Below are 13,183 nucleotides of genomic sequence, written 5' to 3' on the forward strand. Positions count from 1 at the left end.
AGTCCGCTGCAGCTGTAAATGGTCTATCATTCGCTTTTAATCAATTAAAACCTTATACAGATGTTTAGAATAACTTGACAAATTTCTAAATAAAGGGAAAACAATTCAAACAGACCATTGTAAACAATCTTACAGTTTAGTATAAGTCTATTACATAATTGGCGAGTTTGTATTTAAATTCCGCTGCAACAGTAAACGACCTATCATTTAGCTCAAATCAATTGGAACCTGAATCAAGTAGTTAAAATAACTTGACAAAGTTCTAAGAAAGAAGAAAATTATTAAAGAATACTATTCAAAACAATCACTGAGTTAGTATAAGTCTATTACATAATTGGTGACGTTTTAATTAAATTTCGCTGCAGCTATAACTGGGCTTACTGTTCAGCTAATATCGATCTGGACTTGACAACAATGACTAAAACTACTTGAGAAAGGTCAAAAAAGAAGAAACTAATCGAAGAATACCATGGTAAACAATCACTTGGTTAGCATAAGTCTATTACATAATTGGCGACTTTTTAGTTAAATTCCGCTGTAGATGTAAATGGCTTATTCTTCGGTTTTAGTCACTTGGAACTTGACGAAGATGGTTAAAAACACTTGACAAAGGCCTAAAAAAGACAAAAAAAAAAGAAACCCATTGTAAACAATCTTACAGTTAGTAAAAGTCTTGTACATAATTGGCGACTTTTTAGTTAAAGTCCGCTGCAGCTGTAAATGGTCTATCATTCGCTTTTAATCAATTAAAACCTTATACAGATGTTTAGAATAATTTGACAAATTTCTAAATAAAGGGAAAACAATTCAAACAGACCATTGTAAACAATCTTACAGTTTAGTATAAGTCTATTACATAATTGGCGAGTTTGTATTTAAATTCCGCTGCAACAGTAAACGACCTATCATTTAGCTCAAATCAATTGGAACCTGAATCAAGTAGTTAAAATAACTTGACAAAGTTCTAAGAAAGAAGAAAATTATTAAAGAATACTATTCAAAACAATCACTGAGTTAGTATAAGTCTATTACATAATTGGTGACGTTTTAATTAAATTTTGCTGCAGCTATAACTGGGCTTACTGTTCAGGTAATATCGATCTGGACTTGACAACAATGACTGAAACTACTTGAGAAAAGTCAAAAAAGAAGAAAATAATTGAAGAATACCACGGTAAACAATCACTTTGTTAGCATAAGTCTATTAATTCTTTCAGTTATTGGCTGTAAACTTATTCTTCGGTTTTAGTCACTTGGAACTTGACAAAGATGGTTAAAAACGCTTGACAAGAGCCTAAAAAGACAAAAAAAATAAAGAAAACCATTGTAAACAATCTTACAGTTAGTAAAAGTCTATTACATAATTGACGACTTTTTAGTTAAAGTCCGCTGCAGCTGTAAATGGTCTATCATTCACTTTTAATCAATTAAAACCTTATACATATGTTTAGAATAACTTGACAAATTACTAAACAAGATTCGCACAAATGCGACTAATGTTCCCCTTACCTTGCAGATGGACTGCCTGACAAAAAAAAAAACGTTCAACTGAGCCATCCGGCTTGCGCCCGCACTGGGTCGACTTCTAACTTTCAAATTATTTTATTTAAAGGTCTGATTGTAGCGTTTAAGATTTGAAAAAAATGAAACTCGACCCCAGCCAAAATCAATTTCAAAAAGAAATATGGTTGTTCTTACTATAAATTGCTTATATTTTTCAATTCAGGAAGGAAAAAAATTGAGTTAAGGAGCCAAAAGGGGGAACATTCGTTATATGGAGGTTTTTTATAAGAGTTTATTAGGAGATTTTCATGCTCCAACGATTTTTTCAGTTAGGAGACGTTCGAGAATAGAGGTTCGAGTTATGGAGATCTATGTATTTAAAAAGTAAGCCATCTCCGGATAAGATGCTAAAACTTCGGGCATTACGTCCCTTATAAAAAAGTGAAAAAATAAAAAATAGAAAAAAGGGCTCGGTCTGAAGGGTTAACAGCGTCACTCTTTTTTTATAGAAATCAGGCTTAGACTGAAACAATAGGTCTATTTTCTAGACAATAGAAAATAGAACAAGCTAGGCTTAACCAAATTTCATGGTTCTTAAAAAAGAGCGAATAGTTTTCATAACAAGAAAATTCAAAGTAGGAACTTGCATATTGTAGTCATGTGTTGTAAAAATTAACGAATTAACTCAATTAGCACAAATTATATTATATATATACAATGTATAGCAATGTGCCCTCCCGGTTATTACCATAATGGCTTTATGGCAACTCCTGAACTTGGGCACAGGATGTACGGTTCAATATAAAAGGGGTTGCGCGCGTTTCAGAACTCTTCCGTCCCTCCTCCACTCTGTTTGTATGAGATGCCGTGTGTTGCAAAATTAGTACTGTTGCGAAGTCGGATTTTTCGTTAAAATGTGTTATAATCTGTTGTAAAAATGAGCGAAATCCCGATTTCTGAAAATGTTGCGATGTTAAAATCATGAAAAGTTGCGAAGTTAAATTTTGAAAAAGTTGCGAACTTGAAATTGACAAAAAAGTTGCGAAGTTAAAATTGACAAAAAAGTTGCGAAGTTAAGATTTTGAAAAAGTTGCGAATTTAAAATTGACAAAAAAGTTGTGAAGTTAAAATTTTGTAAAAGTTGCGAACTTGAAATTGACAAAGAAGTTGCGAAGTTAAAATTGACAAAAAAGTTGCGAAGTTAAGATTTTGAAAAAGTTGCGATCTTAAAATTGACAAAAAAGATACGAAGTTAAAATTTTGAAAAAGTTGCGAGCTTGAAATTGACAAAGTTAAAATTTGTTCGAAGTTTAAACTTGACAAAAAGTTGCGAAGTTAAAATTTTGAAAAAGTTGCGAACTTGAAATTGACAAAAACTATGCGAAGTTAAAATTTTGAAAAAGTTGCGAACTTAAAATTGACAAAAAAGATGCGAAGTTAAAATTGACAAAAAAGTTGCGAAGTTAAAATCGACAAAAAAGTTGCGAAGTAGAAATTGACAAAAAAAGTTGCGAAAAAGTTGCGAAGTTAAAATTGGAAAAAGGTGCGAAGTAAAATGTTGAAAATTTGCGAGTTAAAATTAAAAAGTTGCGAAGTAGAAATTGAAAAAAGAGTTGCGAAGTTAAAAAAAAGTTCGAAGTAGAAATTGACAAAAAAAGTTGCGAAGTTAAAATTTTGAAAAAGTTGCGAAGTTAAAATTGACAAAAAAGTTGCGAAGTTGAAATTTTGAAAAATTTGCGAACTTAAAATTGACCAAAAAGTTGCCAAGTCAAAGTTGTTAAAAAGTTGTGATGTCAAAATTTGTTCGATGTTGAAATTTTGCAAAAGAGGGAACTTCCCGAAAAAGGGAAAGCAGACTTAAATAATATCAACCTCACAGGCCGAATAAATAATAAACTATCCTGCGAGCGACGTGGTGCCATCACATGAGGGGGGGGTCAAAGTAAGCCCTGGGATTGTGGGTGGATTATTTAAAAAACTTATTTCTGAGTTCTTAATTAGAAAGTTCTTAATAGAAACTTAATTCTTTCTAATCATCATGACTGTTGTAAAAACAATTATTGTGTTAAAGTCTATTCACGATAAGTGTGCACTCTTTTTTCTTTCACCTATTACTTTTGAAGGAAATCTTCATTCTTCATTTTGGTATCATTGGAGAGATATTTGTGAGTGGAACAATTTAAAATAAAAAAGTCTTTAAAAAAATTCTAAAAATGAAGATAATAATAATAACGTTTTACAGATTTCCAGGCCACCGTGGAAGCACATGGGCCTCTATAAATCGCTCATACATTGGTTTGGTTTATTACAAAGGTTATCTTCAAACAGATATGCAACAATAGTGACAATTTCAATCATATTCAAACATTTTCTCTTTCCAAGCTAGACCGAGGTTTTCTCTTGTATTGTAGATTACTTAACTACTTTTTCAGGTAGGCTATTCCACTGTTGAATGCCCCGATAGTAAAGGGACACCATCGTTCCCAAAAATTCTTACCAGTTCAGAATTATGTCTTCTCATTGGTCTTAATCGTTGGTTAAATTTCTTAGGAACACACGATTTTTCATAGTGATTTAAGTGTTTAAAGATCTCAACCATATCACTTAGCGCACGCCTATATTTTAGACTTGGGATTCCAATTCTTTGTAGTCTGCTTTCATAACATAGTCGTCCACATGTTTAGACTGTTTTTGTAGCGCGCCGCTCAACACCTCCTATAAGTTTTTTGTGTTTTTTCAGTTTCGGTGACCAAATTACTTGGACATATTCTAGGTGGGGCCTGACAAATGTTATGTAAAGTTTACGGAATAATTCAGGAGTGAGATACGTGAAGTTTCGTCTAATTAGACCAGCCATTGAGTTTGCCTTTTTTACTTGGTTTGATATATGTTGGTCGAATGAGAGATTTTGGTCAAAGATAACTCCGAGATCCTTTTCGAATTGTACATGTTTTAGTAAATTTCCTCCAAGCGTGTATTGATGTACATGTTTAATTATATTCGGCTTACCTAACGTTAGTACATGACATTTGCCGGGATGAAATTTTAAAAGCCACGTATCTGACCATTAATGTAGTCGATCGATCTCCTCCTGGATTATAAGTGCATCTTCAATTGATTCTACTTTATTGACAAAGTTAGTGTCGTCAGCAAATAGAAAGAGTTTTGATTTAATTGAATCTGGTAAATCGTTGATGTATAGAACGAAAAGGGTAGGCCCTAGGACACTACCTTTGGGTACTCCACTAAGAACTAATTGTTTTTCGGATCCAACTCCATTTACTTTAACTATCTGAAATCGATATCCATCAGGAAGTATCTGATCCATTCAAGCAACTTATTTCTTATTCCGTAGGCTTCTAATTTGATTAAGAGCCTTTGGTGGGGAACTGAGTCGAATGCCTTTGCAAAGTCAAAGTATACTGCGTCAACAGCTTTACCGTTAGCAATGTCTTCGGTACACACATCTAGATAGTTTAGCAGTTGTGTTACTGTTGATCGGCGATTGATAAAACCATGCTACTTGTTAGAAAGTAGTTTCTCTTGCTCTAAATGTGACATAATATGGGTTTTAAGAATCTTTTCCATCATTCGACACACAATGGATGTCAGGCTAATCGGACTTTAGTTTTCCGCTATATTTTTGTTTCCTTTTTTTAAAACAGCTGATACATTAGCATACTTCCAGTCGTTTATAAGATAACTTTCGTTGAGAGATTTTGTCATTATAAGGAAAAGCGGTTCTGCAATATATTCAGCGAGCTCCTTTAGCATCCTCGGGTGAAGTTCATCTGGATCCATTAATTTGTTTGGATTTAACGCCTTGAGTTCCTTTTTTATAGTTTCAGTTAGTATATTTATCTCTACTTCTTTATCCTTTCTGGAATGGAATTCAAGGAGTTGTTCAAGTGGCTCACGTGTAAAGACACTACAGAATTGGCTCTGGAGTATGTTGGTTTTACTTTTGTCATCATATTTGATCAAATTTTCATTATTAGGATTTTTGAGGAGAGGATGTATCCCCGTTCTTGCTTTCAGATTGCTGCGTACATATTTCCAGAATCTTTTTGGATTTGTTTTTGATTGTTCGCTGATCTTTTTTTCGAACTCTCTCTTGGAGCGAGTCAGGGCTCTATTAGCGGTGTTGCGCCATCTTACGTACTCCCTTCTACGTCTCTCAGTGTCGTCGTTTTGAAGTGAGATGATCCATTTTCTATGCGCCTTACGTTTCTCTTTAATTATCTGACAAATTTTTGGATCTAAGGGATGCTTCCCGTTCCTCCTTTGATTTGACAGATCGTTCTTATTGTGGTTAAGTGCCACTGTGGCACATAGAGGTTTCGGAGCTCGATCATTTGTTTTAGGAATAGTTCCCAGCTCTCATTCACATCTAATTCAATCGACTTTCGGATGAATTCGATAGACCAATTGATATGGCTTAGATGAGATCTCATAAACTTGTAGTTGGCCTTGCTGTATTGATATCTATCAGGCTCATTTTTAATTGAAGATGAAAATGAAGAAGAAAAAAATGAAGATCTTATAGAAAAGTGCTATAACTATTATTTTCACTGAAGTGAATCCTTAACTATCGAACGTCATCACTGTGAAAAGATTTCTAAACAAGTAATACTTTAATGGACCTACCTATTTATAAAACGAATAATTAGAATTTAATGGAAGTAATGTATAATTTTGGGCATTGCCATTTTACATCATTGTGCGAAAAATCATGAAAATCTGTCGAGTATAAGTTGAAAAAATGAAGGAAAACCGTTTTACGCCGGTTTTTGCCTGTTCCGGCGATTTTTAAGGAGTTCCGGATTCAAAGGATGATTTTTTTGGAAATCAAACAATGCTAAGTTTTGGGCATCATCATAAAGAACATTTTTCTGTAAAGAAACAATTAAATAAGTTGAAAAAATGTGACGGAAATGTGAAAAAGGACGAGTGCCGGCACATTTCCGGTTCTACAGACCGGAAAAAAAAATTTTTCGACAAACGGTTTTCGAACCTTTTCGGCAGTACTAATTGCATCTATGTGCAAAAAACGCAAAAAACTAATGAGAAAATCTCGAGAAAATCTCAAAAAACCGCTTTTTTCGGGACATTGCCAGTTCTAGCGCCGGAAAAATTTCTTTTTCGAAAATTGGCTCTGTCACATTTTGGGCATTGCCTTTACATCATTGTGCAAAAAATCATGAAATCTGTCGAGTATAAGTTGAAAAATGAAGGAAAACGTTTACGCGGGTTTCGGCTGTTCCGGCGATTTTTAAAGGAGTTCCGGATTAAAGGTGATTTTTTTGAAATCAAACGATGCTAAGTTTTGGGCATCATCATAAAAACATTTTCTGTAAGACAATATAATTGAAAAAATGTGACGGAAATGTGAAAAAACGACGATTCCGGCACATTCCGGTTCTACAGACCGGAAATTTTTTTTCGGCAACATTTGCGACACTTTTCGCAGTACTAATGTGCACTTTGCAAAATCGCAAAAAACTAATGATAAATCTCAGAAATCTCAAAAAACCGCTTTGGGATATTCCGTTCTACCGGCCGGAAAAATTTTTTTCCGAAAATCGGGCTCGTCACATTCGAGGCTTTATAGTAATGCACCTTTGTGCAAAAAATCAGAAAAATTGAATGAGCCAATCTCGAGAAAAGTTAGTAACTAACGAACGAACGAACGAACTAACTAACTAACGAACACGGGTTAATTTATAGGACCTCCACCCCACCGGGGTAGGTCCAAAAATAATAATTCACTCAAAAGATATCAAACAAAGTTATAAACTGATTGACGTCTAAAAACCCTGTTTTCTGCTGTTTTCTGCTGTTTTTTGGGGTCAATCACTTATTAACTTTGTATCATAACTTTATATTTAATAAAAATTTCAGTATGAAATTTTTTCACAGTGATGACCTCCTAAGATCAAAAAATTTCTCCAGTGAAAATGAAAGTTATAGCACTTTTCTACAAGATCTTCATTTTTTTCTTCTTCATTTTCATCGTTTTTAGAATTTTTTTACGACATTTTTATTTAAAATTGTTCCACTCACAAATATCTCTCCAACGATACCAAATTTTTAAAGATTGAACGATTCCTTCAAAAGTTAAAGGTAAAAGAAAAAAGAGTACACACTTATCGTGAACAGACTTTAGTATATATTTTTTTACATTTTCTTAAACACACGCAACAATCTTCTACTTGGAATCAAACTTGAAAATTTTTCTCCGGACACCCTGTAGAAATTTTATTAGATTCAGTAAAACCCGCCACGACGAGATTTGTTTGCAATCAGACGTTTGTATAAGTGTAGTTAAAACTCGTTGAACGAAGGTTAGATTAGACATTGCGTTTGACACTCTGGCTAAAGCATGAAGGAAAATTGCGAGACAAGAGCAGAATATAAAAGCTTCACCCCTCCCCCCCAGTGAATTGAAGGGCATTGCGATTGCAATTGGCGAGAAGAAAGGGGGTCATTCTATTGTTTTTTATCATTTTCAAGTGTTTAAAGTTCACGATTATAGTCTCAACATGAAAAAGGAAGAAGAGACTAATTATTTTTAAAAGCGTTACTGAATTTGTTTTTTTAGGATAGTAGTATTATCATATAATATAATATTATTAAGTAAAAACTCTAACTGGAATGGAAGGATAAATTGATTAAATTTTTTGAGGCATGAGTTTTGTGTCAAACAAAAAAGGCGGTCGATTTAATTTTATTCAAGAGAGAGAGGTTAAAATATTCTAACCATGATTGTCTCTAAAAGTCAAAAATGCCCGACTCTGCTCCTCCAGGGGAATATAAGGTGGGTTTCATGTAAGTCAACATTCTTGCAACGTTACAAATCATTTTCATAAATAAGCTCATTTTGTGCTCAAACGAAGCGTATAACTACAATTAAGGTCGAAATATATTGGGCATTTTGGTTAATTCCTCGTTTTCAGCAATTTAAAGTTCGGGCGAAAAAGTCGCTTTGGGCAAATTTATAAATTTATTCGAATATTTCAATTCGGGAGGGGTTTATAGACTTCCAGGCTATATTCTGAGCCTAATTGGAACAATTTTGAACTTTTGGATCCTCAGATCCTATAGTCCTAAATCTTAAGTCTAGCGCTAAAACTCAGAGTTAAAATTCTACCCGTCCAATAACCTAATTTAGAGCGCTTCCAAATCGTTTGTGGTTGTAAGATTTCGTGGGAATTTCCCTTTTTTCTCAAATAGTATGACTTTGATTGTAAGTAGAATAAGATTCAGTCTAGGCAGATGTTTTTTGATTTAGAAATTTTGCGTAATTCGCAAAAATCGTAATTTTGCACTACTTTTTGATGAAGTCATAAAAATTGAAATTCCAATAACCCATTCCCCAATGGGGAGGGCTCATATCATCAATCATGATAACGTCAGCATTTTTTTAAGGATTTTCAGTTTTTTGGCCGAAAAGTGATGACGTCATCAAATTTCATATAATTTTTTTTATTCTGAAAATATTAATAATGTGCATCTTTGAACAAAATTTCAATTTTAATTTCGTACTTAAATCAAAAGTTATAAGAATTTATATTTTCATGACGTCATCAAATTCAAATTTTTTTAAGAACTATGCAAAATTTCTTAATTTCTACTAACTGATACTCTTCAATTGAGCCTAAAATGAGCTTCTACAAATTATTTGTAACGTTGCAAGCATTTTGATCCCGCCTTAATCCCCTGGTGTCTGCAGGGGGGTCTGATTTCAACTTTCAAGCCGAAAAATCGCAAAATATCGGCATTTTTGAATTTACTTACAAGATTTAGACCTTTTAAAATAACTAGCAAGTAGCTGTCGCTATGAATGCCCCGCCAACGCATTCATAATCGAGAATGAACCTTTGAAAGCCGCATTCCATCAGATTGTTTTATTGGAACACCCAAAAAGCGCACAGCTAGAGATTCATCAATTATTTTTCTTCTCTCTGTTGGCTGATAAAAAAAGAAACGAGGTATACAGCTTAGCGTAAAATATCTTGATATCCCTTGTCTACTTTGTAGGAACTAATTACAGAAAGGTATATGGCTGTCTATCAAGAGTTATTGATTTGATTCTTATAAATTAGATGCTTATAAGGAAAATAAACATGCTCATATTGTGTGCCATCCTTTGTTTACTTTGTAAGAACTAATTACCGAAAAGTATATGATGTGTAGTACGTACGCAAAAATTTTCCAAAAATTTGATACCCCCTCCTTCCTTTTACGCAGAGAAAAATAGAAATGATGTCATTTAAACAATATATGTACGCTTTTGCTAAACCCCCTCTCCCCCCTTCACTGCGTACGTACTATATGGATGGCCCCTAAAGTATATGCTTATAAGAAAAATAAACATGCTCATAAAATGATGTTAAGTCGGCGACAATGCTTCTTAAAAACGGCTGGAATTACATTTCAGTGAAGATTTGGAAGGTTTTGTTGTATTTTTAGACCCCCGCAGAGCAGAAATCTGCATTTTTTTTATTTTCAGACAATCATGGCCTTAATACTTGGCAAATGAAGAGAATTTCCCAGTCAATTCTAAAACCGCAAGTAAATTTTAAATACTCTAACTTAAGGGATGAAAAGCAGAGTTTTCACTCGGTGAGTTTTATCATTAGGCTTAAGACTCAAAAATGGTCAAACAAGGCTTTAAGTATAGACAAATCGAAATATATAATGGAATTACGTAGAAAAGCTGAAATTTCACACAAACTTTAAATTCTGATAAACGCTGAAATACCTAATGTCAACATAATTATGACCATAATTGTACATAGATACATAGAAACATGGATACATAGATACGTAGATACATGGATGAATAACTACATAGATGCATGGATGTATAGATACGTAGATACATGGATACATAGATACATAGATGTATAGATACGTTGATGTGTAGATACGTGGATGCATAGATACATAGATACATGGATGTGTAGGTGTACGTAGATATATGCATACATAGATACATGGATACATAGATACATAGATAAATGGATACATAGATACATGGATACATAGATACGTTGATGTATAGATACGTAGATGTATAGATACATGGATACATGGATACATAGATACGTGGATACATAGATACGTGGATACATAGATACGTAGATATATAGATACGTGGATACGTAGATATATAGATAAAAAGTAGTATGCAATAGATAAATAGTACGTATTAGATAAAAAGGATAATATATAAAGATCAATGATACGTGACATTCTATATCCCAACATTTGACCTTTTTCAACTTTTCCAACATCGCGCTTTTTGAACTTTAACATCGCACTTTTTTACTTTTTCAGCATCGCGCTTTTTTGAACTTTTAACATCGCCCTTTTTCACCTTTGACATCGCACTTTTTTACTTTTCCAACATCGCGCTTTTTCGAACTTTTAAACATCGCGCTTTTTCACTTTTAACATCGCACTTTTTTCACTTTTTTAACATCGCACTTTTTTCACTTTTAACATTGCGCTTTTTTCACTTTTTTAACATCGCGCTTTTTGAAGTTTTAACATCGCACTTTTTCACTTTTAACATCGCGTTTTTTAAACTTTTAACATCGCACTTTTTTCACTTTTTTTAACATCGCACTTTTCGAACTTTTAACATTGCGCTTTTTGAACTTTTAACATGGCGTTTTTTTATCTTTTTACATCGCAATTTTTCCCTGTTTTGAACATCGCAATTTTTCCACTTTGTTACATCGCATTTCGATGAAAAATCCGACTTCGCGACATTATGAATTTTGCAACATATGGCACGTCATATGTTTGCATAGCAAAGACATGCGAGAGACGAGAGTGACAAAAAAAGCCGTAAATGTCATGTTTATAAGTTGCGAAGCGATCCAGAGCTTCCTCGATTATTGCAAGTTGTAAACAAAAAATTTAATGACAAACAAACGCCGTATATTAAAGTATGATGAAAACACTATAACACTTTCAGGGGATCTTGAATTTAAAAAGAGTTGTCGCAATAAACAGACTGTACCCTTATAATCATAAAGGTTGGTGAGTCCAGTCAACACAGATGATCTGTAGCGTCATGCTTCCCTTCCCCTTTACTTACAATGGAGAACGTTTGAAGCACCGACTTTTCCTCTTTATCGATGAATGTATCTTTGTCATTTCCTTGTGATTTTGAATTCATTAAGTTTGGGATGAATTTACAAATTGATTTTCAACTTGTCATTGCAAATTCAATATTATTTTATTATTTGAATATTATCATTTTAAAAATAGGGTCGGTCAGGCCCTGTACACAACAAATTAATTTGGTCTACCTACAGTAATGCAAAAAGAAAACTTCAAGCCAGGGAAACTATTCATTTTTCCGGAAACAAAAGAATGCAAAAGGAAATTCATGACAAAGTTAATCACATTTTAACGCATGCAAAGGAAAATTCATATTCACGACAAAGTTTCCAAGTTTTAAATCCATGTTGAAGAAATCGCCATATTCATGAAAATAGTCACTTTAAACGCATGCGAAGGAAAGTTCATAGTTCACGACGTTTTCCCCATTTAACCTGCGAAGGAAAAGTAAAGGTACGACAAAATTTTTCCACATTTAATGCATATAGATATTGAAAAATCCTAATTCATGAAAAGTATTCCACATTTTGACGCATGCAAAGGAAAATCTCCAAATTCATAACAAAAATATTCAACATTTTAAACGCATATGCGAAGAAAAAGTTCATAATTCACGACAAAACTTTCCCCATTTTAAATGCATGTGAAGGAAAAGTTAAATAGTTCACGACAAAAGTTTTCCACGTTTTAATAGCACGTTGAAGAAAATCTCCAAATTCATGGCAAAAGTATTCCACATTTGGACGGCATGCAAAGGAAAGTCCATACTGTAATTCACGACAAAAGTTTTCCACATTTCAATCGCAAGCGGAAGATAATTTCAAAGTTCGCGATAAAAATGTTTGTGTATATGTGAAGTGATTTTCTACATCCATATTCAATGGGATTAGCTAACTTTTTCAGAAGTTAACGTTCTTTGTTGGTCGTATCCCGTGAGCGTTGTGTACGTTCGGGTTGTCAGCGCTTTAAAATTTGTATTGGCACATAATTCCCTACAAAGAGGTTTCACTACCAGTGACTGGTGAGTGTCCATTATTGTAGAAAAGCACCAAGTAAAATTCAATCATCAATAATCAGTCAATATCGCTCCCAGGTTCAAATTTTTATACTTACTTACTTGGATAACTTGGAAACAAAGGACCATAAACGATTCTTTTTGATGCTGACCGTCAGTGTTTCTTTTTCAGATTTATCCACAAATATTCAGGCATATTCAGTCACTTGCCTTGTCACCACAATTTATGTAAATATACAGGCAAAAAACTGCAGTTAGTTTGTTCTGAAAGTTGAAAATACCATCCTGCTACCAGAGAGAAAGTTTCCAATTCAGTCGAGTTGACAGGCAGGTCAGTCCAGAACATGCACCACATGGTGAGAATTTCCTCAATAAAAATCGCACATTGATTAATCCTGACTAAAGGTTTTACACTATAGACAAGAGTTCCGCCTCGCCACAAATCGATCGAGAGAGGCGTGGGCGTTATTAAGGGCGCAAAAAGGGCGTAAGTAGCCAAGGATCGGAGAAATGCCTTTTTAACTAATA

This window comes from Clytia hemisphaerica, unplaced genomic scaffold (assembly GCF_902728285.1).
Source record: "Clytia hemisphaerica strain Z4C2 unplaced genomic scaffold, Clytia hemisphaerica genome assembly, whole genome shotgun sequence".
NCBI classification, from domain to species: Eukaryota; Metazoa; Cnidaria; class Hydrozoa; order Leptothecata; family Clytiidae; genus Clytia; species Clytia hemisphaerica.